This window comes from Pristiophorus japonicus, chromosome 3 (assembly GCF_044704955.1).
Source record: "Pristiophorus japonicus isolate sPriJap1 chromosome 3, sPriJap1.hap1, whole genome shotgun sequence".
Classification (NCBI taxonomy): domain Eukaryota; kingdom Metazoa; phylum Chordata; class Chondrichthyes; family Pristiophoridae; genus Pristiophorus; species Pristiophorus japonicus.
The window spans coordinates 326,500,131-326,528,043 of NC_091979.1; the positions used below are offsets into that span (position 1 = coordinate 326,500,131).

At 43.3% G+C, this 27,913-nt stretch overlaps 8 non-coding genes across 8 annotated transcripts; all 8 read left to right on the forward strand.

Moving 5' to 3' along the window:
* Nucleotides 1–2,669: 2,669 nt before the first annotated feature.
* trnav-aac (transfer RNA valine (anticodon AAC)) lies at nt 2,670–2,744 on the forward strand. The gene has a single exon. It is a non-coding gene; the product is annotated as a tRNA-Val (tRNA).
* Nucleotides 2,745–5,418: 2,674 nt separating this feature from the next.
* Nucleotides 5,419–5,491, forward strand: trnav-aac (transfer RNA valine (anticodon AAC)). The gene has a single exon. It is a non-coding gene; the product is annotated as a tRNA-Val (tRNA).
* Nucleotides 5,492–8,163: 2,672 nt separating this feature from the next.
* Nucleotides 8,164–8,236, forward strand: trnav-aac (transfer RNA valine (anticodon AAC)). Its single transcript has one exon. It is a non-coding gene; the product is annotated as a tRNA-Val (tRNA).
* Nucleotides 8,237–10,910: 2,674 nt separating this feature from the next.
* trnav-aac (transfer RNA valine (anticodon AAC)) lies at nt 10,911–10,983 on the forward strand. Its single transcript has one exon. It is a non-coding gene; the product is annotated as a tRNA-Val (tRNA).
* A 3,049-nt stretch (nt 10,984–14,032) lies between these two features.
* trnav-aac (transfer RNA valine (anticodon AAC)) lies at nt 14,033–14,105 on the forward strand. The gene has a single exon. It is a non-coding gene; the product is annotated as a tRNA-Val (tRNA).
* A 2,676-nt stretch (nt 14,106–16,781) lies between these two features.
* trnav-aac (transfer RNA valine (anticodon AAC)) lies at nt 16,782–16,854 on the forward strand. The gene has a single exon. It is a non-coding gene; the product is annotated as a tRNA-Val (tRNA).
* A 2,658-nt stretch (nt 16,855–19,512) lies between these two features.
* On the forward strand, nt 19,513–19,585 carry trnav-aac (transfer RNA valine (anticodon AAC)). Its single transcript has one exon. It is a non-coding gene; the product is annotated as a tRNA-Val (tRNA).
* Nucleotides 19,586–27,719: 8,134 nt separating this feature from the next.
* Nucleotides 27,720–27,792, forward strand: trnav-cac (transfer RNA valine (anticodon CAC)). The gene has a single exon. It is a non-coding gene; the product is annotated as a tRNA-Val (tRNA).
* Nucleotides 27,793–27,913: the final 121 nt, after the last annotated feature.

The window sequence follows — 27,913 nt, forward strand, 5'->3', positions numbered from 1 at the left end:
TTATGCAAACGTGTTCAATTAATGATAAGATAAAATTAAATCATTCATATTAGTGGTTCAATGTTAACAGAGTGCAGTGTCTCACGATGCTGTTCCATTTGCTGATTTCTCTCTACAGTTCTGTTCACACTCAAATTCTACACAGTGTCTCTCACTCCCTCCCGCTTCCAGCCCTGACGCTGGAGAAACCATATCTCAAAGCTGCACATTCCGTGCATTCAGGTCAGCTGTGAGAGATTATTGAAGGATCCTGCCACGCCACCACGCTTCACAACAGAAAATTAAAGCCACAAACAAACCCATCGACTAATCGCTCTTCCTCAGCTCCAGAGTGAGTGAGGGCGGGACAAGCCCTAACTTCCGCTCCCACACTCTCCAATCAGCCGCTGCCGGCGGAAAGCGGAGAATGCAGCATCAAACAGCGGTTTACCGCCCTTCACTGGGCTGCAAAATGCCACCGTTCCAGACAACGCTCCCCGTGCTCCGAACAGCAGCCTCATAAGATGCTTCATCTCAGCTTCCTGAGTTCGAGCCCCAGCTTGCACGAACACTTCTTCACTGGAAACAGCATTAATTATCTGATTCCCACGTTTTGCACCATGAAAGTAATCCTAACCGATAATTATATAATCATAGAGGTTTACAGCATGGAAGGAGTCATTTACGCCCAACGTATCTGCACCGGCCAACAAATGCCCAGTTTCAGGTGTGTCCCCCTGCACCTTATTGCATTTCATGTGCACATCTAAGAACTTGTTAAATGTGGTGAGGTTTTCTGCCTGCACCACACTTTCAGGCAGTGAGTTTGAAACCCCCACAAACATCTGCATGCAGAATGTTCACTTCAAATCCCCTTTAACCCTTACACTAATTACTTTTGAATTATGCAGCCTGGTTGTTGACCACTCCACTATGTGAAATAGACCCTTTTAATCAACAATATCTAGGCCTCTCCTATTTTTATACACCTCAATGCGGTCGCCCATCAGCCTCCTCTGTTCCAAGGAAAACAAACCCATCCTATCCAATCTGTCCTCATAGCAATGTTGCTCCACTCCCGGCAACATCTACGTAAATCTCCTCTGTTCCCTCTCCAGCGTATTCACGTTCTTCCTTCAATGCGGTGACCAGAACTGCACGCAGTACTCCAGCTGTGGCCTAACCAGAATTTTATACAGTTCTAGCACAACCCACTTGCTGTTCTGTTCCTTGCTTCTGCCAATAAATGCAATCATTCCATATGACTTCTTAATCAACTTTTCCAACTGGTCAGCTACTTTCAGGGATCTGTGGACAAGCAATCCCAGTTACCTTTATCCTCTACACTTCTCAATGTCATACCAGTTGATGTGTATTCCCTTTCCTTGTTAGCCCTCCACAAATGCGCGATCTCTCACATCTCTGGATTAAATTCCATTTGCCACTGCTCTACCCCCTTATCAGTTGATTGATATCTTCCTGTAGTCTCCAGCTTTCTTCTTCATTATCAACCCACTGCCTATTTTAATAACACCTGAAAACTTCTTGATCATAACACCTATAATCAAGTTTAGATCATTGATAAATACCATAAAAGCAATTGATCTGGTACTGAAAACTGTGGAACCCCACTGGAAACATCCTTCCAGTCACAAAATCACCCATCAAACATTACCCTTTGCTTCCTGCCTCTGAGCCAAATTTGTAACCAATTTGCCACTTCGCCCTGAATCACATGGGCTTTTATTTAGAAAATGCATAATCATTAAATGTTATCCTGCCTTCATGGGAAAACATAATTAATTGACTGATGATCTTCATTTGCACAACTAAAGAAATGTTAACTGAAGGAGAATCCTGAATTGAATAACTTATCTGTGCTCTGCACTTTACCTCTGAATCCATAAACCATATTGGACAGTGTGCTTTAGAAGTCTGCTTCAAAATGTTCCTTGCTGGTAACATGTACATGGGACGTTGGAAACAGTGAGATAGACTGCAGTGCAAGGGACTGGTTATTGTGAAACAGCAAAGAAAATATACATTCTGGAAAAATACCATCGAAAAGAAGTGTGGCCCTAACAGCCAAAAAGAAGATAAAGTGCTGAGCCCTTTTCAGCAAAAAATTATTTTTCAAACATTTCTCTGACCGAATCTTCATAAAAGAAAAATGATGCTTTTAAAGTCATTAAACCCGAATTTTCGTGCACCCGAATCTTCTGAATCAGATGCCTCTCGTTGTGTCGACTGAATCCATGTCCCTTTCAATATTCTGCTGACATGCACACTATTAAATGTGCCACTAACTTATAGAATCAAAGAATAAGGGAATGGATGCAGCCCGTCGAGCCCATGCCAACTCTCAACAAGTCTCACTCCCCTGTCATTTACCCACAGCTGTGCAATTTTTTTCATTCGGATACTTATCCAACTCCGTTTTGAAAGATAAGATTGAGTCTGACTCCACCGCCCTTTAGAGAAGTGTATTCCAGATTCTAACCACTTGCTGAGGAATGGCCACTCCTGTTCCTATGTATAAAGGCAGAGAAACACGGGATCAATTCCTGCCACACTCACAACCTTGCTAAATATCGCACCGTTATTCGATTCTCGTGACACAAGCTCCAGAAGTGTAGTCCAGCTGTTGAGGTTAAAGCTCTGGTTATGTTCCCAACGATGTTATTGCACCAGTTTTTCCGTAGTGTAGTGGTTATCACGTTTGCCTAACACGCGAAAGGTCCCCGGTTCAAAACCGGGTGGAAACATTATGCAAACGTGTTCAATTAATGATAAGATAAAATTAAATCATTCATATTAGTGGTTCAATGTTAACAGAGTGCAGTGTCTCACGATGCTGTTCCATTTGCTGATTTCTCTCTACAGTTCTGTTCACACTCAAATTCTACACAGTGTCTCTCACTCCCTCCCGCTTCCAGCCCTGACGCTGGATAAACCATATCTCAAAGCTGCACATTCCGTGCATTCAGGTCAGCTGTGAGAGATTATTAAAGGATCCTGCCACGCCACCACGCTTCACAACAGAAAATTAAAGCCACAAACAAACCCATCGACTAATCGCTCTTCCTCAGCTCCAGAGTGAGTGAGGGCGGGACAAGCCCTAACTTCCGCTCCCACACTCTCCAATCAGCCGCTGCCGGCGGAAAGCGGAGAATGCAGCATCAAACAGCGGTTTACCGCCCTTCACTGGGCTGCAAAATGGCACCATTCGAGACAACGCTCCCCGTGCTCCGAACAGCAGCCTCATAAGATGCTTCATCTCAGCTTCCTGAGTTCGAGCCCCAGCTTGCACGAACACTTCTTCACTAGAAACAGCATTAATTATCTGATTGCCACGTTTTGCATCATGAAAGTAATCCTAACCGATAATTATATAATCATAGAGGTTTTCAGCATGGAAAGAGTCATTTACGCCCATCGTATCTGCACCGGCCAACAAATGCCCAGTTTTAGGTGTGTACCCCTGCACCTTATTGCATTTCATGTGCACATCTACGAACTGGTTAAATGTGGTGAGGGTTTCTGCTTGCACCACACTTTCAGGCAGTGAGTTTGAGACCCCCACAAACATCTGCATGCAGAATGTTCACTTCAAATCCCCTTTAACCCTTACACTAATTACTTTTAAATTATGCAGCCTGGTTGTTGACCACTCCACTATGTGAAATAGACCCTTTTAATCAACAATATCTAGGCCCCTCCTATTTTTATACACCTCAATGCGGTCGCCCATCAGCTTCCTCTGTTCCAAGGAAAACAAACCCATCCTATCCAATCTGTCCTCATAGCAAAGTTGCTCCACTCCCGGCAACATCTACGTAAATCTCCTCTGTACCCTCTCCAGCGTATTCACATTCTTCCTTCAATGCGGTGACCAGAACTGCACGCAGAACTCCAGCTGTGGCCTAACCAGAATTTAATACAGTTCTAGCATAACTCACTTGCTGTTCTGTTCCTTGCTTCTGCCAATAAATGCAACCATTCCATATGAATTCTTAATCAACTTTTCCAACTGGTCAGCTACCTTCAGGGATCTGTGGACAAGCAATCCCAGTTACCTTTTTTCCTCTACACTTCTCAATGTCATACCAGTTGATGTGTATTCCCTTTCCTTGTTAGCCCTCCACAAATGCGCGATCTCTCACATCTCTGGATTAAATTCAGTTTGCCACTGCTCTACCCCCTTATCAGTTGATTGATATCTTCCTGGAGTCTCCAGCTTTCTTCTTCATTATCAACCACACTGCCTATTTTAATAACACCTGAAAACTTCGTAATCATAACACCTATATTCAAGTTTAGATCATTGATAAATACCATAAAAAGCAATGGATCTGGCACTGAAAACTGTGGAACCACACTGGAAACATCCTTCCAGTCACAAAAACACCCATCAAACATTACCCTTTGCTTCCTGCCTCTGAGCCAAATTTGGATCCAATTTGCCACTTCGCCTTGAATCACATGGGCTTTTACTTAGAAAATGCATAATCATTAAATGTTATCCTGCCTTCATGGGAAAACATCATTAATTGACTGATGATCTTCATTTGCACAACTAAAGAAATATTATCTGAAGGAGAAACCTTAATTGAATAACTTATCTGTGCTCTGCACTTTACCTCTGAATCCATAAACCATTTTGGACACTGTGCTTTAGAAGTCTGCTTCAAAATGTTCATTGCTGGTAACATGTATACGAGACGTTGGAAACAGTGAGATAGACTGCAGTGCAAGGGACTGGTTATTGTGAAACAGCAAAGAAAATATACATTCTGGAAGAATACCATCGAAAAGAAGTGTGGCCCTAACAGCCAAAAAGAAGATGAAGTGCTGAGCCCTTTTCAGCAAAAAATTCTTTTTCAAACATTTCTCTGACCGAATCTTCACAAAAGAAAAATGATGCTTTTAAAGTCATTAAACCCGAATTTTCATGCACCGGAATCTTCTGAATCAGATGCCTCTCGTTGTGCCGACTGAATCCATGTCCCTTTCAATATTCTGCTGACATGCACACTATTAAATGTGCCACTAACTTATAGAATCAAAGCATAAGGGAATGGATGCAGCCCGTCGAGCCCATGCCAACTCTCAACAAGTCTCACTCCCCTGTCTTTTACCCACAGCTGTGCAATTTTTTTCATTCGGATACTTATCCAACTCCGTTTTGAAAGATAAGATTGAGTCTGACTCCACCGCCCTTTAGAGAAGTGTATTCCAGATTCTAACCACTTTCTGAGGAATGGCCACTCCTGTTCCTATGTATAAAGGCAGAGAAACACGGGATCAATTCCTGCCACACTCACAACCTTGCTAAATATAGCACCGTCATTCTATTCTCGTGACACAAGCTCCAGAAGTGTCGTCCAGCTGTTGAGGTTAAAGCTCTGGTTATGTTCCCAACAATCTTAATGCCACAGCGTTTCCGTAGTGTAGTGGTTATCACGTTCGCATAACACGCGAAAAGTCCCCGGTTCGAAACCGGGCGGAAACATTATGCAAACGTGTTCAATTAATGATAAGATAAAATTAAATCATTCATATTAGTTGTTCAATGTTAACAGAGTGCAGTGTCTCACGATGCTGTTCCATTTGCTGATTTCTCTCTACAGTTCTGTTCACACTCAAATTCTACACAGTGTCTCTCACTCCCTCCCGTTTCCAGCCCTGACGCTGGAGAAACCATATCTCAAAGCTGCACATTCCGTGCATTCAGGTCAGCTGTGAGAGATTATTAAAGGATCCTGCCACGCCACCACGCTTCACAACAGAAAATTAAAGCCACAAACAAACCCATCGAAAATCGCTCTTCCTCAGCTCCAGAGTGAGTGAGGGGGGGCAAGCCCTAACTTACGCTCCCACACTCTCCAATCAGCCGCTGCCGGCGGAAAGCGGAGAATGCAGCATCAAACAGCGGTTTACCGCCCTTCACTGGGCTGCAAAATGCCACCGTTCCAGACAACGCTCCCCGTGCTCCGAACAGCAGCCTCATAAGATGCTTCATCTCAGCTTCCTGAGTTCGAGCCCCAGCTTGCACGAACACTTCTTCACTGGAAACAGCATTAATTATCTGATTGCCACGTTTTGCATCATGAAAGTAATCCTAACCGATAATTATATAATCATAGAGGTTTACAGCATGGAATGAGTCATTTACGCCCATCGTATCTGCACCGGCCAACAAATGCCCAGTTTTAGGTGTGTACCCCTGCACCTTAATGCATTTCATGTGCACATCTAAGAACTGGTTAAATGTGGTGAGGGTTTGTGCCTGCACCACACTTTCAGGCAGTGAGTTTGAGACCTCCACAAACATCTGCATGCAGAATGTTCACTTCAAATCCCCTTTAAACCTTACACTAATTACTTTTAAATTATGCAGCCTGGTTGTTGACCACTCCACTATGTGAAATAGACCCTTTTAATCAACAATATCTAGGCCTCTCCTATTTTTATACACCTCAATGCGGTCGCCCATCAGCCTCCTCTGTTCCAAGGAAAATAAACCCATCCTATCCAACCTGTCCTCATAGCAAAGTTGCTCCACTCCCGGCAACATCTACGTAAATCTCCTCTGTACCCTCTCCAGCGTGTTCACGTTCTTCCTTCAATGCGGTGACCAGAACTGCACGCAGTACTCCAGCTGTGGCCTAACCAGAATTTTATCCAGTTCTAGCACAACCCACTTGCTGTTCTGTTCCTTGCTTCTGCCAATAAATGCAACCATTCCATATGACTTCTTAATCAACTTTTCCAACTGGTCAGCTACCTTCAGGGATCTGTGGACAAGCAATCCCAGTTACCTTTGTTCCTCTACACTTCTCAATGTCATACCAGTTGATGTGTATTCCCTTTCATTGTTAGCCCTCCACAAATGCGCGATCTCTCACATCTCTGGTTTAAATTCAATTTGCCACTGCTCTACCCCCTTATCAGTTGATTGATATCTTCCTGGAGTCTCCAGCTTTCTTCTTCATTATCAACCACACTGCCTATTTTAATAACACCTGAAAACTTCGTAATCATAACACTTATATTCAAGTTGAGATCATTGATAAATACCATAAAAAGCAATGGATCTGGCACTGAAAACTGTGGAACCCCACTGGAAACATGCTTCCAGTCACAAAAACACCCATCAAACATTACCCTTTGCTTCCTGCCTGTGAGCCAAAGTTGGATCCAATTTGCCACTTCGCCCTGAATCACATGGGCTTTTACTTAGAAAATGCATAATCATTAAATGTTATCCTGCCTTCATGGGAAATCATCATTAATTGACTGATGATCTTCATTTGCACAACTAAAGAAATGGTAACTGAAGGAGAGTCCTTAATTGAATAACTTATCTGTGCTCTGCACTTTAGCTCTGAATCCATAAACCATTTTGGACACTGTGCTTTAGAAGTCTGCTTCAAAATGTTCATTGCTGGTAACATGTATATGAGACGTTGGTAACAGTGAGATAGACTGTAGTGCAAGGGACTGGTTATTGTGAAACAGCAAAGAAAATATACATTCTGGAAGAATACCATCGAAAAGAAGTGTGGCCCTAACAGCCAAAAAGAAGATGAAGTGCTGAGCCCTTTTCAGCAAAAAATTCTTTTTCAAACATTTCTCTGACCGAATCTTCACAAAAGAAAAATGATGCTTTTAAAGTCATTAAACCCGAATTTTCATGCACCGGAATCTTCTGAATCAGATGCCTCTCGTTGTGCCGACTGAATCCATGTCCCTTTCAATATTCTGCTGACATGCACACTATTAAATGTGCCACTAACTTTTCGAATCAATGAATAAGGGAATGGATGCAGCCCGTCGAGCCCATGCCAACTCTCAACAAGTCTCACTCCCCTGTCATTTACCCACAGCTGTGCAATTTTTTTCATTCGGATACTTATCCAACTCCGTTTTGAAAGATAAGATTGAGTCTGACTCCACCGCCCTTTAGAGAAGTGTATTCCAGATTCTAACCACTTGCTGAGGAATGGCCACTCCTGTTCCTATGTATAAAGGCAGAGAAACACGGGATCAATTCCTGCCACACTCACAACCTTGCTAAATATAGCACCGTTATTCTATTCTCGTGACACAAGCTCCAGACGTGTAGTCCAGCTGTTGAGGTTAAAGCTCTGGTTATGTTCCCAACAATGTTACTGCCACAGCGTTTCCGTAGTGTAGTGGTGATCACGTTCGCCTAACACGCGAAAGGTCCGCGGTTCGAAACCGGGCGGAAGCATTTTGCAAACGTGTTCAATTAATGATAAGATAAAATTAAATCATTCACATTAGTTGTTCAATGTTAACAGAGTGCAGTGTCTCACGATGCTGTTCCATTTGCTGATTTCTCTCTACAGTTCTGTTCACACTCAAATTCTACACAGTGTCTCTCACTCCCTCCCGTTTCCAGCCCTGACGCTGGAGAAACCATATCTCAAAGCTGCACATTCCGTGCATTCAGGTCAGCTGTGAGAGATTATGAAAGTATCCTGCCACGCCACCACGCTTCACAACAGAAAATTAAAGCCACAAACAAACCCATCGACGAATCGCTCTTCCCCAGCTCCAGCGTGAGTGAGGGCGGGACAAGCCCTAACTTCCGCTCCCATACTCTCCAATCAGCCGCTGCCGGCGGAAAGCGGAGAATGCAGCATCAAACAGCGGTTTACCGCCCTTCACTGGGCTGCAAAATGCCACCGTTCGAGACAACGCTACCCGTACACCGAACAGCAGCCTCATAAGTTGCTTCATCTCAGCTACCTGAGTTCGAGCCCCAACTTGCACGAACACTTCTTCACTGGAAACAGCATTAATTATCTGATTGCCACGTTTTGCATCATGAAAGTAATCCTAACCGATAATTATATAATCATAGAGGTTTACAGCATGGAATGAGTCATTTACGCCCATCGTATCTGCACCGGCCAACAAATGCCCAGTTTTAGGTGTGTACCCCTGCACCTTAATGCATTTCATGTGCACATCTAAGAACTGGTTAAATGTGGTGAGGGTTTCTGCCTGCACCACACTTTCAGGCAGTGAGTTTGAGACCTCCACAAACATCTGCATGCAGAATGTTCACTTCAAATCCCCTTTAAACCTTACACTAATTACTTTTAAATTATGCAGCCTGGTTGTTGACCACTCCACTATGTGAAATAGACCCTTTTAATCAACAATATCTAGGCCTCTCCTATTTTTATACACCTCAATGCGGTCGCCCATCAGCCTCCTCTGTTCCAAGGAAAATAAACCCATCCTATCCAATCTGTCCTCATAGCAAAGTTGCTCCACTCCCGGCAACATCTACGTAAATCTCCTCTGTACCCTCTCCAGCGTATTCACGTTCTTCCTTCAATGCGGTGACCAGAACTGCACGCAGTACTCCAGCTGTGGCCTAACCAGAATTTTATACAGTTCTAGCACAACCCACTTGCTGTTCTGTTCCTTGCTTCTGCCAATAAATGCAACCATTCCATATGACTTCTTAATCAACTTTTCCAACTGGTCAGCTACCTTCAGGGATCTGTGGACAAGCAATCCCAGTTACCTTTGTTCCTCTACACTTCTCAATGTCATACCAGTTGATGTGTATTCCCTTTCATTGTTAGCCCTCCACAAATGCGCGATCTCTCACATCTCTGGTTTAAATTCAATTTGCCACTGCTCTACCCCCTTATCAGTTGATTGATATCTTCCTGGAGTCTCCAGCTTTCTTCTTCATTATCAACCACACTGCCTATTTTAATAACACCTGAAAACTTCGTAATCATAACACTTATATTCAAGTTGAGATCATTGATAAATACCATAAAAAGCAATGGATCTGGCACTGAAAACTGTGGAACCCCACTGGAAACATGCTTCCAGTCACAAAAACACCCATCAAACATTACCCTTTGCTTCCTGCCTGTGAGCCAAATTTGGATCCAATTTGCCACTTCGCCCTGAATCACATGGGCTTTTACTTAGAAAATGCATAATCATTAAATGTTATCCTGCCTTCATGGGAAAACATCATTAATTGACTGATGATCTTCATTTGCACAACTAAAGAAATGTTAACTGAAGGAGAGTCCTTAATTGAATAACTTATCTGTGCTCTGCACTTTAGCTCTGAATCCATAAACCATTTTGGACACTGTGCTTTAGAAGTCTGCTTCAAAATGTTCATTGCTGGTAACATGTATATGAGACCTTGGTAACAGTGAGATAGACTGTAGTGCAAGGGACTGGTTATTGTGAAACAGCAAAGAAAATATACATTCTGGAAGAATACCATCGAAAAGAAGTGTGGCCCTAACAGCCAAAAAGAAGATGAAGTGCTGAGCCCTTTTCAGCAAAAAATTCTTTTTCAAACATTTCTCTGACCGAATCTTCACAAAAGAAAAATGATGCTTTTAAAGTCATTAAACCCGAATTTTCATGCACCGGAATCTTCTGAATCAGATGCCTCTCGTTGTGCCGACTGAATCCATGTCCCTTTCAATATTCTGCTGACATGCACACTATTAAATGTGCCACTAACTTTTCGAATCAATGAATAAGGGAATGGATGCAGCCCGTCGAGCCCATGCCAACTCTCAACAAGTCTCACTCCCCTGTCATTTACCCACAGCTGTGCAATTTTTTTCATTCGGATACTTATCCAACTCCGTTTTGAAAGATAAGATTGAGTCTGACTCCACCGCCCTTTAGAGAAGTGTATTCCAGATTCTAACCACTTGCTGAGGAATGGCCACTCCTGTTCCTATGTATAAAGGCAGAGAAACACGGGATCAATTCCTGCCACACTCACAACCTTGCTAAATATAGCACCGTTATTCTATTCTCGTGACACAAGCTCCAGACGTGTAGTCCAGCTGTTGAGGGAAAAGCTCTGGTTATGTTCCCAACAATGTTACTGCCACAGCGTTTCCGTAGTGTAGTGGTGATCACGTTCGCCTAACACGCGAAAGGTCCGCGGTTCGAAACCGGGCGGAAACATTTTGCAAACGTGTTCAATTAATGAAAAGATAAAATTAAATCATTCACATTAGTGGTTCAATGTTAACAGAGTGCAGTGTCTCACGATGCTGTTCCATTTGCTGATTTCTCTCTACAGTTCTGTTCACACTCAAATTCTACACAGTGTCTCTCACTCCCTCCCGTTTCCAGCCCTGACGCTGGAGAAACCATATCTCAAAGCTGCACATTCCGTGCATTCAGGTCAGCTGTGAGAGATTATGAAAGTATCCTGCCACGCCACCACGCTTCACAACAGAAAATTAAAGCCACAAACAAACCCATCGACGAATCGCTCTTCCCCAGCTCCAGCGTGAGTGAGGGCGGGACAAGCCCTAACTTCCGCTCCCACACTCTCCAATCAGCCGCTGCCGGCGGAAAGCGGAGAATGCAGCATCAAACAGCGGTTTACCGCTCTTCACTGGGCTGCAAAATGCCAGCGTTCGAGAGAACGCTCCCCGTACACCGAACAGCAGCCTCATAAGATGCTTCATCTCAGCTTCCTGAGTTCGAGCCCCAGCTTGCACGAACACTTCTTCACTGGAAACACCATTTATTATCTGATTGCCACGTTTTGCATCATGAAAGTAATCCTAACCGATAATTATATAATCATAGAGGTTTACAGCATGGAAGGAGTCATTTAAGCCTATCGTATCTGCACCGGCCAACAAATGTCCAGTTTTAGGTGTGTACCCCTGCACCTTATTGCATTTCATGTGCACATCTCAGAACTGGTTAAATGTGGTGAGGGTTTCTGCCTGCACCACACTTTCAGGCAGTGAGTTTGAGACCCCCACAAACATCTGCATGCAGAATGTTCACTTCAAATCCCCTTTAACCCTTACACTAATTACTTTTAAATTATGCAGCCTGGTTGTTGACCACTCCACTATGTGAAATAGACCCATTTTAATCAACAATATCTAGGCCCCTCCTATTTTTATACACCTCAATGCGGTCGCCCATCAGCCTCCTCTGTTCCAAGGAAAACAAACCCATCCTATCCAATCTGTCCTACATAGAAACATAGAAACATAGAAAATAGGTGCAGGAGCAGGCCATTCAGCCCTTCTAGCCTGCACCGCCATTCAATGAGTTCATGGCTGAACATGAAACTTCAGTACCCCCTTCCTGCTTTCTCGCCATAACCCTTGATCCCCCGAGTAGTAAGGACTTCATCTAACTCCCTTTTGAATATATTTAGTGAATTGGCCTCAACTACTTTCTGTGGTAGAGAATTCCACAGGTTCACCACTCTCTGGGTGAAGAAGTTTCTCCTCATCTCGGTCCTAAATGGCTTACCCCTTATCCTCAGACTGTGACCCCTGGTTCTGGACTTCCCCAACATTGGGAACATTCTTTCTGCATCTAACCTGTCTAAACCCGTCAGAATTTTAAACGTTTCATAGCAAAGTTGCTCCACTCCCGGCAACATCTACGTAAATCTCCTCTGTACCCTCTCCAGCGTATTCACGTTCTTCCATCAATGCGGTGACCAGAACTGCACGCAGTACTCCAGCTGTGGCCTAACCAGAATTTTATACAGTTCTAGCATAACCCACTTGCTTTTCTGTTCCTTGCTTCTGCCAATAAATGCAACCATTCCATATGAATTCTTCATCAACTTTTCCAACTGGCCAGCTACCTTCAGGGATCTGTGGGCAAGCAATCCCAGTTACCTTTGTTTCTCTACACTTATCAATGTGTATTCCCTTTCCTTGTTAGCCCTCCACAAATGCGCGATCTCTCACATCTCTGGATTAAATTCCATTTGCCACTGCTCTACCCCCTTATCAGTTGATTGATATCTTCCTGGAGTCTCCAGCTTTCTTCTTCATTATCAACCACACTGCCTATTTTAATAACACCTGAAAACTTCGTAATCATAATACTTATATTCAAGTTTAGATCATTGATAAATACCATAAAAAGCAATGGATCTGGCACTGAAAACTGTGGAACCACACTGGAAACATCCTTCCAGTCACAAAAACACCCATCAAACATTACCCTTTGCTTCCTGCCTCTGAGCCAAATTTGGATCCAATTTGCCACTTCGCCCAGAATCACATGGGCTTTTACTTAGAAAATGCATAATCATTAAATGTTATACTGCCTTCATGGGAAAACATCATTAATTGACTGATGATCTTCATTTGCACAACTAAAGAAATGTTAACTGAAGGAGCATCCTTAATTGAATAACTTATCTGTGCTCTGCACTTTACCTCTGAATCCATAAACCATTTTGGACACTGTGCTTTAGAAGTCTGCTTCAAAATGTTCATTGCTGGTAACATGTACATGAGACGTTGGAAACAGTGAGATAGACTGCAGTGCAAGGGACTGGATATTGTGAAACAGCAAAGAAAATATACATTCTGGAAGAATACCATCGAAAAGAAGTGTGGCCCTAACAGCCAAAAAGAAGATGAAGTGCTGAGCCCTTTTCAGCAAAAAATTATTTTTCAAACATTTCTCTGACCGAATCTTCACAAAAGAAAAATGATGCTTTTAAAGTCATTAAACCCGAATTATCATGCACCGGAATCTTCTGAATCAGATGCCTCTCGTTGTGCCGACTGAATCCATGTCTCTTTCAATATTCTGCTGACATGCACACTATTAAATGTGCCACTAACTTATAGAATCAAAGAATAAGGGAATGGATGCAGCCCGTCGAGCCCATGCCAACTCTCAACAAGTCTCACTCCCCTGTCACTTACCCACAGCTGTGCAATTTTTTTCATTCGGATACTTATCCAGCTCCGTTTTGAAAGATAAGATTGAGTTTGACTCCACCGCCCTTTAGAGAAGTGTATTCCAGATTCTAACCACTTGCTGAGGAATGGCCACTCCTGTTCCTATGTATAAAGGCAGAGAAACACGGGATCGATTCCTGCCACACTCACAACCTTGCTAAATATAGCACCGTTATTCTATTCTCGTGACACAAGCTCCAGAAGTGTAGTCCAGCTGTTGAGGTTAAAGCTCTGGTTATGTTCCCAACAATGTTCACTGCCACAGTGTTTCTGTAGTGTAGTGGTTATCACGTTCGCCTAACACGCGAAAAGTCCCCGGTTCGAAACCGGGCGGAAACATTATGCAAACGTGTTCAATTAATGATAAGATAAAATTAAATCATTCATATTAGTGGTTCAATGTTAACAGAGTGCAGTGTCTCACGATGCTGTTCCATTTGCTGATTTCTCTCTACAGTTCTGTTCACACTCAAATTCTACACAGTGTCTCTCACTCCCTCCCGTTTCCAGCCCTGACGCTGGAGTAACCAGATCTCAAAGCTGCACATTCCGTGCATTCAGGTCAGCTGTGAGAGATTATTAAAGGATCCTGCCACGCCACCACGCTTCACAACAGAAAATTAAAGCCACAAACAAACCCATCGACTAATCGCTCTTCCTCAGCTCCAGAGTGAGTGAGGGCGGGACAAGCCCTAACTTCCGCTCCCACACTCTCCAATCAGCCGCTGCCGGCGGAAAGCGGAGAATGCAGCATCAAACAGCGGTTTACCGCCCTTCACTGGGCTGCAAAATGCCACCGTTCGAGACAACGCTCCCCGTACACCGAACAGCAGCCTCAGAAGATGCTTCATCTCAGCTTCCTGAGTTCGAGCCCCAGCTTGCACGAACACTTCTTCACTGGAAACAGCATTAATTATCTGATTGCCACGTTTTGCATCATGAAAGTAATCCTAACCGATAATTATATAATCATAGAGGTTTACAGCATGGAAGGAGTCATTTACGCCCATCGTATCTGCACCGGCCAACAAATGCCCAGTTTTAGATGTGTACCCCTGCACCTTATTGCATTTCATGTGCACATCTAAGAACTGGTTAAATGTGGTGAGGGTTTCTGCCTGCACCACACTTTCAGGCATTGAGTTTGAGACCCCCACAAACATCTGCATGCAGAATGTTCACTTCAAATCCCCTTTAACCCTTACACTAATTACTTTTAAATTATGCAGCCTGGTTGTTGACCACTCCACTATGTGAAATAGACCCTTTTAATCAACAATATCTAGGCCCCTCCTATTTTTATACACCTCAATGCGGTCGCCCATCAGGCTCCTCTGTTCCAAGGAAAACAAACCCATCCTATCCAATCTGTCCTCAAAGCAAAGTTGCTCCACTCCCGGCAACATCTACGTAAATCTCCTCTGTACCCTCTCCAGCGTATTCACGTTCTTCCTTCAATGCGGTGACCAGAACTGCACGCAGTACTCCAGCTGTGGCCTAACCAGAATTTTATACAGTTCTAGCATAACCCACTTGCTGTTCTCTTCCTTGCTTCTGCCAATAAATGCAACCATTCCATATGACTTCTTAACCAACTTTTCCAACTGGCCAGCTACCTTCAGGGATCTGTGGACAAGCAATCCCAGTTACCTTTGTTCCTCTACACTTCTCAATGTCATACCAGTTGATGTGTATTCCCTTTCCTTGTTAGCCCTCCACACAAATGCGCGATCTCTCACATTTCTGGTTTAAATTCAATTTGCCACTGCTCTACCCCCTTATCAGTTGATTGATATCTTCCTGGAGTCTCCAGCTTTCTTCTTCATTATCAACCACACTGCCTATTTTAATAACACCTGAAAACTTCGCAATCATAACACTTATATTCAAGTTTAGATCATTGATAAATACCATAAAAAGCAATGGATCTAGCACTGAAAACTGTGGAACCCCACTGGAAACATCCTTCCAGTCACAAAAACACCCATCAAACATTACCCTTTGCTTCCTGCCTGTGAGCCAAATTTGGATCCAATTTGCCACTGCGCCCTGAATCACATGGGCTTTTACTTAGAAAATGCATAATCATTAAATGTTATCCTGCCTTCATGGGAAAACATCATTAATTGACTGATGATCTTCATTTGCACAACTAAAGAAATGTTAACTGAAGGAGAGTCCTTAATTGAATAACTTATCTGTGCTCTGCACTTTAGCTCTGAATCCATAAACCATTTTGGACACTGTGCTTTAGAAGTCTGCTTCAAAATGTTCATTGCTGGTAACATGCACATGAGACGTTGGAAACAGTGAGATAGACTGTAGTGCAAGGGACTGGTTAATGTGAAACAGCAAAGAAAATATACATTCTGGAAGAATACCATCGAAAAGAAGTGTGGCCCGAACAGCCAAAAAGAAGATGAAGTGCTGAGCCCTTTTCAGCAAAAATTTATTTTTCAAACATTTCTCTGACCGAATCTTCATAAAAGAAAAATGATGCTTTTAAAGTCATTAATCCCGAATTTTCGTGCACCCGAATCTTCTGAATCAGATGCCTCTCGTTGTGTCGACTGAATCCATGTCCCTTTCAATATTCTGCTGACATGCACACTATTAAATGTGCCACTAACTTATAGAATCAAAGAATAAGGGAATGGATGCAGCCCGTCGAGCCCATGCCAACTCTCAACAAGTCTCACTCCCCTGTCATTTACCCACAGCTGTGCAATTTTTTTCATTCGGATACTTATCCAACTCCGTTTTGAAAGATAAGATTGAGTCTGACTCCACCGCCCTTTAGAGAAGTGTATTCCAGATTCTAACCACTTGCTGAGGAATGGCCACTCCTGTTCCTATGTATAAAGGCAGAGAAACACGGGATCAATTCCTGCCACACTCACAACCTTGCTAAATATAGCACCGTTATTCTATTCTCGTGACACAATCTCGAGAAGTGTAGTCCAGCTGTTGAGGTTAAAGCTCTGGTTATGTTCCCAAGAATGTTACTGGCACAGCGTTTCTGTAGTGTAGTGGTTATCACGTTCGCCTAACATGCGAAAAGTCCCCGGTTCGAAACCGGGCGGAAACATTATGCAAACGTGTTCAATTAATGATAAGATAAAATTAAATCATTCATGTTAGTGGTTCAATATTAACAGAGTGCAGTGTCTCACGATGCTGTTCCATTTGCTGATTTCTCTCTGCAGTTCTGTTCACACTCAAATTCTGCACAGTGTCTCTCACTCACTCCCGTTTCCAGCCCTGACGCTGGAGAAACCATATCTCAAAGCTGCACATTCCGTGCATTCAGGTCAGCTGTGAGAGATTATTAAAGGATCCTGTCACGCCGCCACGCTTCACAACAGAAAATTAAAGCCACAAACAAACCCATCGACTAATCACTATTCCCCAGCTCCAGAGTGAGTGAGGGCGGGACAGGACCTAACTTCCGCTCCAACACTCTCCAATCAGCCGCTGCCGGCGGGAAGCGGAGAATGCAGCATCAAACAGCGGTTTACCGCGCTTCATTGGGCTGCAAAATGCCACCGTTCGAGACAACGCTCCCCGGAGCATAAGATGCTTCATCTCAGCTTCCTGAGTTCGAGCCCCAGCTTGCACAAACACTTCTTCACTGGAAACACCATTAATTTTCTGATTGCCACGTTTTGCCTCATGAAAGTAATCCTAACCGATAATTATATAATCATAGAGGTTTACAGCATGGAAGGAGTCATTTAAGCCCATCGTATCTGCACCGGCCAACAAATGCCGAGTTTTAGGCGTGTACCCTTGCACCTTATTGCATTTCATGTGCACATCTAAGAACTTGTTAAATGTGGTGAGGCTTTCTGCCTGCACAACACTTTCAGGCAGTGAGTTTGAGACCCTCACAAACATCTGCATGCAGAATGTTCACCTCAAATCCCCTTTAAACCTGACACTAATTACTTTTAAATTATGCAGCCTGGTTGTTGACCACTCCACTCTGTGAAATAGACCCTTTTAATCAACAATATCCAGGCCGCTCTTATTTTTATACACCTCAATGCTGTCGCCCATCAGCCTCCTCTGTTCCAAGGAAAACAAACCCATCCGAATCAATCTGTCCTCCTAGCAATGTTGCTCCACTCCCTGTAACATCTACGTAAATCTCCTCTGTTCCCGCTCTAGCTTATTCATGTTCTTCCTTCAATGCGGTGACCAGAACTGCACGCTGTACTCCAGCTGTGGCCTAACCAGAATTTTATACAGGTCTAGCATAACCCACTTGCTGTTCTGTTCCTTGCTTCTGCCAATAAATGCAACCATTCCATATGACTTCTTAACCAACTTTTCCAACTGGCCAGCTACCTTCAGGGATCTGTGGACAAGCAATCCCAGTTACCTTTGTTCCTCAACACTTCTCAATGTCATACCAGTTGATGTGTATTCCCTTTCCTTGTTAGCCCTCCACAAATGCGCGATCCCTCACATCTCTGGATTAAATTCCATTTGCCACTGCTCTACCCCCTTATCAGTTGATTGATATCTTCCTGGAGTCTCCAGCTTTCTTCTTCATTATCAACCGCACTGCTATTTTAATAACACCTGAAAACTTCGTAATCATAACACCTGTATTCAAGTTTAGATCATTGATAAATACCATAAAAAGCAATGGATCTGGCACTGAAAACTGCGGAACCCCACTGGAAACATCCTTCCAGTCACAAAAACACCCATCAAACATTACCCTTTGCTTCCTGCCTCTGAGCCAAATTTGGATCCAATATGCCACTTCGCCCTGAATCACATGGGCTTTTACTAAGAAAATGCATAATCATTAAATGTTATCCTGCCTTCATAGGAAAACATCATTAATTGACTGATGATCTTCATTTGCACAACTAAAGAAATGTTAACTGAAGGAGAGTCCTTAATTGAATAACTTAGCTGTGCTCTGCACTTTACCTCTGAATCCATAAACCATTTTGGACACTGTGCTTTAGAAATCTGCTTCAAAATGTTCATTGCTGGTAACATGTACATGAGACGTTGGAAACAGTGAGATAGACTGTAGTGCAAGGGACTGGTTATTGTGAAACAGCAAAGAAAATATGCATTCTGGAATAATAACATCGAAAAGAAGTGTGGCCCTAACAGCCAAAAAGAAGATGAAGTGCTGAGCCCTTTTCAGCAAAAAATTCTTTTTCAAACATTTTTCTGACCGAATCTTCACAAAAGAAAAATGATGCTTTTAAAGTCATTAAACCCGAATTTTCATGCACCGGAATCTTCTGAATCAGATGCCTCTCGTTGTGCCGACTGAATCCATGTCCCTTTCAATATTCTGCTGACATGCACACTATTAAATGTGCCACTAACTTATAGAATCAAAGCATAAGGGAATGGATGCAGCCCGTCGAGCCCATGCCAACTCTCAACAAGTCTCACTCCCCTGTCTTTTACCCACAGCTGTGCAATTTTTTTCATTCGGATACTTATACAACGCCGTTTTGAAAGATAAGATTGAGTCTGACTCCACCGCCCTATCGAGAAGTGTATTCCAGATTCTAACCAATTGCTGAGGAATGGCCACTCCTGTTCCTATGTATAAAGGCAGAGAAACACGGGATCAATTCCTGCCACACTCACAACCTTGCTAAATATCGCACCGTTATTCTATTCTCGTGACACAAGCTCCAGAAGTGTAGTCCAGCTGTTGAGGTTAAAGCTCTGGTTATGTTCCCAACAATGTTACTGCCACAGAGTTTCCGTAGTGTAGTGGTTATCACGTTCACCTAACACGCGAAAGGTCCCCGGTTCGAAACCGGGCGGAAACATTATGCAAACGTGTTCAATTAATGATAAGATAAAATTAAATCATTCATATTAGTGGTTCAATGTTAACAGAGTGCAGTGTCTCACGATGCTGTTCCATTTGCTGATTTCTCTCTGCAGTTCATTTCACACTCAAATTCTACACAGTGTCTCTCACTCCCTCTCGTTTCCAGCCCTGACGCTGGAGAAACCATATCTCAAAGCTGCACATTCCGTGCATTCAGGTAAGCTGTGAGAGATTATTAAAGAATCCTGCCACGCCACCACGCTTCACAACAGAAAATTAAAGCCACAAACAAACCGATCGACTAATCGCTCTTCCTCAGCTCCAGAGTGAGTGAGGGCGGGACAAGCCCTAACTTCCGCTCCCACACTCTCCAATCAGCCGCTGCCGGCGGAAAGTGGAGAATGCAGCATCAAACAGCGGTTTACCGCCCTTCACTGGGCTGCAAAATGCCACCGTTCCAGACAACGCTCCCCGTGCTCCGAACAGCAGCCTCATAAGATGCTTCATCTCAGCTTCCTGAGTTCGAGCCCCAGCTTGCACGAACACTTCTTCACTGGAAACAGCATTAATTATCTGATTGCCACGTTTTGCATCATGAAAGTAATCCTAACCGATAATTATTTCATCATAGAGGTTTACAGCATGGAAGGAGTCATTTACGCCCATCGTATCTGCACCGGCCAACAAATGCCCAGTTTTAGATGTGTACCCCTGCACCTTATTGCATTTCATGTGCACATCTAAGAACTGGTTAAATGTGGTGAGGGTTTCTGCCTGCACCACACTTTCAGGCAGTGAGTTTGAGACCCCCACAAATATCTGCATGCAGAATGTTCACTTCAAATCCCCTTTAACCCTTACACTAATTACTTTTAAATTATGCAGCCTGGTTGTTGACCACTCCACTATGTGAAATAGACCCTTTTACTCAACAATATCTAGGCCCCTCCTATTTTTATACACCTCAATGCTGTCGCCCATCAGGCTCCTCTGTTCCAAGGAAAACAAACCCATCCTATCCAATCTGTCCTCATAGCAAAGTTGCTCCACTCCCGGCAACATCTACGTAAATCTCCTCTGTACCCTCTCCAGCGTATTCACGTTCTTCCATCAATGCGGTGAACAGAACTGCACGCAGTACTCCAGCTGTGGCCTAACCAGAATTTTATACAGTTCTAGCATAACCCACTTGCTGTTCTCTTCCTTGCTTCTGCCAATAAATGCAACCATTCCATATGACTTCTTAACCAACTTTTCCAACTGGCCAGCTACCTTCAGGGATCTGTGGACAAGCAATCCCAGTTACCTTTGTTCCTCTACACTTCTCAATGTCATACCAGTTGATGTGAATTCCCTTTCCTTGTTAGCCCTCCACAAATGCGCGATCTCTCACATCTCTGGTTTAAATTCAATTTGCCACTGCTCTACCCCCTTATCAGTTGATTGATATCTTCCTGGAGTCTCCAGCTTTCTTCTTCATTATCAACCACACTGCCTATTTTAATAACACCTGAAAACTTCGTAATCATAACACTTATCTTCAAGTTGAGATCATTGATAAATACCATAAAAAGCAATGGATCTGGCACTGAAAACTGTGGAAGCCCACTGGAAACATCCTTCCAGTCACATCAACACCCATCAAACATTACCCTTTGCTTCCTGCCTGTGAGCCAAATTTGGATCCAATTTGCCACTTCGCCCTGAATCACATGGGCTTTTAATTAGAAAATGCATAATCATGAAATGTTATCCTGCCTTCATGGGAAAACATCATTAATTGACTGATGATCTTCATTTGCACAACTAAAGAAATGTTAACTGAAGGAGAGTCCTTAATTGAATAACTTCTCTGTGCTCTGCACTTTACCTCTGAATCCATAAACCATTTTGGACACTGTGCTTTAGAAGTCTGATTATACATGTTCATTGCTGGTAACATGTATATCAGACGTTGGAAACAGTGAGATAGACTGTAGTGCAAGGGACTGGTTATTGTGAAACAGCAAAGAAAATATACATTCTGGAAGAATACCATCGAAAGGAAGTGTGGCCCTAACAGCCAAAAAGAAGATGAAGTGCTGAGCCCTTTTCAGCAAAAAATTATTTTTCAAACATTTCTCTGACCGAATCTTCACAAAAGAAAAATGATGCTTTTAAAGTCATTAAACCCGAATTTTCGTGCACCCAAATCTTCTGAATCAGATGCCTCTCATTGTGCCAACTGAATCCATGTCCCTTTCAATATTCTGCTGACATGCACACTATTAAATGTGCCACTAACTTATAGAATCAAAGAATAAGGGAATGGATGCAGCCCGTCGAGCCCATGCCAACTCTCAACAAGTCTCACTCCCCTGTCATTTACCCGCAGCTGTGCAATTTCTTTCAGTCGGATACTTATACAACTCCGTTTTGAAAGATAAGATTGAGTCTGACTCCACCGCCCTTTAGAGAAGTGTATTCCAGATTCTAACCACTTGCTGAGGAATGGCCACTCCTGTTCCTATGTATAAAGGCAGAGAAACACGGGATCAATTCCTGCCACACTCACAACCTTGCTAAATCTAGCACCGTTATTCTCTTCTCCTGACACAAGCTCCAGAAGTGTCGTCCAGCTGTTGAGGTTAACGCTCTGGTTATGTTCCCAACGATGTTACTGCCACAGCGTTTACGTAGTGTTGTGGTTATCACGTTTGCCTAACACGCGACAGGTCCCCGGTTCGAAACCGGGCGGAAACATTATGCAAACGTGTTCAATTAATGATAAGATAAAATTAAATCAATCATATTAGTGGTTCAATGTTAACAGAGTGCAGTGTCTCACGGTGCTGTTCCATTTGCTGATTTCTCTCCACAGTTCTGTCTACACAGTGTATCTCACTCCCTCCCGTTTCCAGCCCTGACGCTGGAGAAACCATATCTCAAAGCTGCACATTCGGTGCATTCAGGTCAGCTGTGAGAGATTATTAAAGGATCCTGCCACGCCACCACGCTTCACAACAGAAAATTAAAGCCAGAAACAAACCCATCGACTAATCGCTCTTCCCCAGCTCCAGAGTGAGTGAGGGCGGGAGAAGTCCTAACTTCCGCTCCCACACTCTCCAATCAGCCGCTGCCGGCGGAAAGCGGAGAATGCAGCATCAAACAGCGGTTTACCGCCCTTCACTGGGTTGCAAAATGCCACCATTCGAGACAACGCTCCCCGTACACCGAACAGCAGCCTCATAAGATGCTTCATCTCAGCTTCCTGAGTTCGAGCCCCAGCTTGCACGAACACTTCTTCACTGGAAACACCATTAATTATCTGATTGCCACGTTTTGCATCATGAAAGTAATCCTAACCGATAGTTATATAATCATAGAGGTTTACAGCATGGAAGGAGTCATTTAAGCCCATCGTATCTGCACCGGCCAACAAATGCCCAGTTTTAGTTGTGTACACCTGCACCTTATTGCATTTCATGTGCACATCTAAGAACTGGTTAAATGTGGTGAGGGTTTCTGCCTGCACCACACTTTCAGGCAGTGAGTTTGAGACCCCCACAAACATCTGCATGCAGAATGTTCACTTCAAATCCCCTTTAACCCTTACACTAATTACTTTTAAATTATGCAGCCTGATTGTTGACCACTCCACTATGTGAAATAGACCCTTTTAATCAACAATATCTAGGCCCCTCCTATTTTTATACACCTCAATGCTGTCGCCCATCAGCTTCCTCTGTTCCAAGGAAAACAAACCCATCCTATCCAATCTGTCCTCATAGCAAAGTTGCTCCTCTCCCGGCAACATCTACGTAAATCTCCTCTGTACCCTCTCCAGCGTATTCACGTCCTTCCTTCAATGCGGTGACTAGAACTGCACGCAGTACTCCAGCTGTGGCCTAACCAGAATTTTATACAGTTCTAGCACAACCCACTTGCTGTTCTGTTCCTTGCTTCTGCCAATAAATGCAACCATTCCATATGACTTCTTAACCAACTTTTCCAACTGGCCAGCTTCCTTCAGGGATCTGTGGACAAGCAATCCCAGTTACCTTTGTTCCTCTACACTTCTCAATATCATACCACTTGATGTGTATTCCCTTTCCTGGTTAGCCCTCCACAAATGCGCGATCTCTCACATCTCTCGATTAAATTCAATTTGCCACTGCTCTACCCCCTTATCAGTTGATTGATATCTTCCTGGAGTCTCCAGCTTTCTTCTTCATTATCAACCACACTGCCTATTTTAATAACACCTGAAAACTTCGTAATCATAACACCTATATTCAAGTTTAGATCATTGATAAATACCATAAAAGCAATGGTTTTGGCACTGAAAACTGTGGAACCCCACTGGAAACATCCTTCCAGTCACAAAAACACCCATCAAACATTACCATTTGCTTCCTGCCTCTGAGCCAAATTTGGATCCAATTTGCCACTTCGCCATGAATCACATGGGCTTTTACATAGAAAATGCATAATCATTAAATGTTATCCTGCCTTCATGGGAAAACATCATTAATTGACTGATGATCTTCATTTGCACAACTAAAGAAATGATAACTGAAGGAGAGTCCTTAATTGAATAACTTATCTGTGCTCTGCACTTTACCTCTGAATCCATAAACCATTTTGGACACTGTGCTTTAGAAGTCTGCTTCAAAATGTTCATTGCTGGTAACATGTACATGAGACGTTAGAAACAGTGAGATAGACTATAGTGCAAGGGACTGGTTATTGTGAAACAGCAAAGAAAATATACATTCTGGAAGAATACCATCGAAAAGAAGTGTGGCCCTAACAGCCAAAAAGAATATGAAGTGCTGAGCCCTTTTCAGCAAAAAATTATTTTTCAAACATTTCTCTGACCGAATCTTCACAAAACAAAAATGATGCTTTTAAAGTCATTAAACCCGAATTTTCGTGCACCCTAATCTTCTGAATCAGATGCCTCTCGTTGTGCCGACTGAATCCATGTCCCTTTCAATATTCTGCTGACATGCACACTATTAAATGTGCAACTAACTTATAGAATCAAAGAATAAGGGAATGGATGCAGCCCGTCGAGCCCATGCAAACTCTCAACAAATCTCACGCCCCTGTCATTTACCCACAGCTGTGCAATTTTTTTCATTCGGATACTTATCCAACTCCGTTTTGAAAGATAAGATTGAGTCTGACTCCACCGCCCTTTGGAGCAGTGTATTCCAGATTCTAACCACTTGCTGAGGAATGGCCACTCCTGTTCCTATGTATAAAGGCAGAGAAACACGGGATCAATTCCTGCCACACTCACACCCTTGCTAAATATAGCACCGTCATTCGATTCTCGTGACACAAGCTCCAGAAGTGTAGTCCAGCTGTTGAGGTTAAAGCTCTGGTTATGTTCCCAACAATGTTACTTCCACAGCTTTTCCGTAGTGTAGTGGTTATCACGTTCGCCTCACACGCGAAAAGTCCCCATTCCGAAACCGGGCGGGAACATTATGCAAACGTGTTCAATTAATGATAAGATAAAATTAAATCATTCATATTAGTGGTTCAATGTTAACAGAGTGCAGTGTCTCACGATGATGTTCCATTTGCTGATTTCTCTCTGCAGTTCTGTTCACACTCAAATTCTACACAGTGTCTCTCACTCCCTCCCGTTTCCAGCCCTGACGCTGGAGAAACCATATCTCAAAGCTGCACATTCCGTGCATTCAGGTCAGCTGTGAGAGATTATTAAAGGATCCTGCCACGCCACCACGCTTCACAACAGAAAATTAAAGCCACAAACAAACCCATCGACTAATCGCTCTTCCACAGCTCCAGAGTGAGTGAGGGCGGGACAAGCCCTAACTTCCGCTCCCACACTCTCCCATCAGCCGCTGCCGGCGGAAAGCGGAGAATGCAGCATCAAACAGCGGTTTACTGCCCTTCACTGGGCTGCAAAATGCCACCGTTCCAGACAACGCTCCCCGTGCTCCGAACAGCAGCCTCATAAGATGCTTCATCTCAGCTTCCTGAGTTCGAGCCCCAACTTGCACGAACACTTCTTCACTGGAAACACCATTAATTATCTGATTGCCACGTTTTGCATCATGAAAGTGATCCTAACCGATAATTATATAATCATAGAGGTTCACAGCATGGAAAGAGTCATTTACGCCCATAGTATCTGCACCGGCCAACAAATGCCCAGTTTTAGGTGTGTACCCCTGCACCTTATTGCATTTCATGTGCACATCTAAGAACTGGTTAAATGTGGTGAGGGTTTCTGCCTGCACCACACTTTTAGGCAGTGAGTTTGAGACCCCCACAAACATCTGCATGCAGAATGTTCACTTCAAATCCCCTTTAACCCTTACACTAATTACTTTTAAGTTATGCAGCCTGGTTGTTGACCACTCCACTATGTGAAATAGACCCTTTTAATCAACAATATCTAGGCCCCTCCTACTTTTATACACCTCAATGCGGTCGCCCATCAGCCTCCTCTGTTCCAAGGAAAACAAACCCATCCTATCCAATCTGTCCTCATAGCAAAGTTGCTCCACTCCCGGCAACATCTACGTAAATCTCCTCTGTACCCTCTCCAGCGTATTCACGTTCTTCCTTCAATGCGGTGACCAGAACTGCACGCAGAACTCCAGCTGTGGCCTAACCACTATTTTATACAGTTCTAGCATAACCCACTTGCTGTTCTGTTCCTTGCTTCTGCCAATAAATGCAACCATTCCATATGAATTCTTAATCAACTTTTCCAACTGGTCAGCGACCTTCAGGGATCTGTGGACAAGCAATCCCAGTTACCTTTGTTCCTCTACACTTCTCAATGTCATACCAGTTGATGTGTATTCCCTTTCCTTGTTTGCCCTCCACAAATGCGCGATCTCTCATTTTCCACTGCTCTACCACCTTATCAGTTGATTGTTATCTTCCTGGAGTCTCCAGCTTTCTTCTTCATTATCAACCACACTGCCTATTTTAATAACACCTGAAAACTTCGGAATCATAACATCTATATTCAAGTTTAGATCATTGATAAATACCATAAAAAGCAATGGATCTGGCACTGAAAACTGTGGAACCCCACTGGAAACATCCTTCCAGTCACAAAAACACCCATCAAACATTAGCCTTTGCTTCCTGCCTCTGAGCCAAATTTGGATCCAATTTGCCACTTCGCCCTGAATCACATGGGCTTTTACTTAGAAAATGCATAATCATTAAATGTTATCCTGCCTTCATGGGAAAACATCATTAATTGACTGATGATAATCATTTGCACAACTAAAGAAATGTTAACTGAAGGAGAGTCCTTAATTGAATAAGTTATCTGTGCTCTGCACTTTACCTCTGAATCCATAAACCATTTTGGACACTGTGCTTTAGAAGTCTGTTTCAAAATGTTCCTTGCTGGTAACATGTACATGGGACGTTGGAAACAATGAGATAGACTGTAGTGCAAGGGACTGGTTATTGTGAAACAGGAAAGAAAATATACAATCTGGAAGAATACCATCGAAAAGAAGTGTGGCCCTAACAGCCAAAAAGAAGATGAAGGGCTGAGCCCTTTTCAGCAAAAAATTATTTTCCCAATCCTTTCCCTGACCGAATCTTCACAAAACAAAAATGATGCTTTTAAAGTCATTAAACCCGAATTTTCGTGCACCCGAATCTTCTGAATCAGATGCCTCTCGTTGTGCCGACTGAATCCATGTCCCTTTCAATATTCTGCTGACATGCACACTATTAAATGTGCCACTAACTTATAGAATCAAAGAATAAGGGAATGGTTGCAGCCCGTCGAGCCCATGCCAACTCTCAACAAGTCTCACTCCCCTGTCATTTACCCAAAGCTGTGCAATTTCTTTCATTAGGATACTTATCCAACTCGGTTTGAAAGATAAGATTGAGTCTGACTCCACCGCCCTTTAGAGCAGTGTATTCAAGATTATAACCACTTGCTGAGGAATGGCCACTCCTGTTCCCATGTATAAAGGCAGAGAAACACGCGATCAATTCCTGCCACACTCACAACCTTGCTAAATACAGCACCGTCATTCTATTATCGTGACACAAGCTCGAAAAGTGTAGTCCAGCTGTTGAGGTTAAAGCTCTGGTTATGTTCCCCACGGTGTTACTGCCACAGCGTTTCCGTAGTGTAGTGGTTATCACGTTCGCCTCACACGTGAAAGGTCCCCGGTTCGAAACCGGGCGGACACATTATGCAAACGTGTTCAATTTATGATTAGATAAAATTAAATCATTCATATTAGTGGTTCAATAATAACAGAGTGCAGTGTCTCACGATGCTGTTCCATTTGCTGATTTCTCTCTGCAGTTC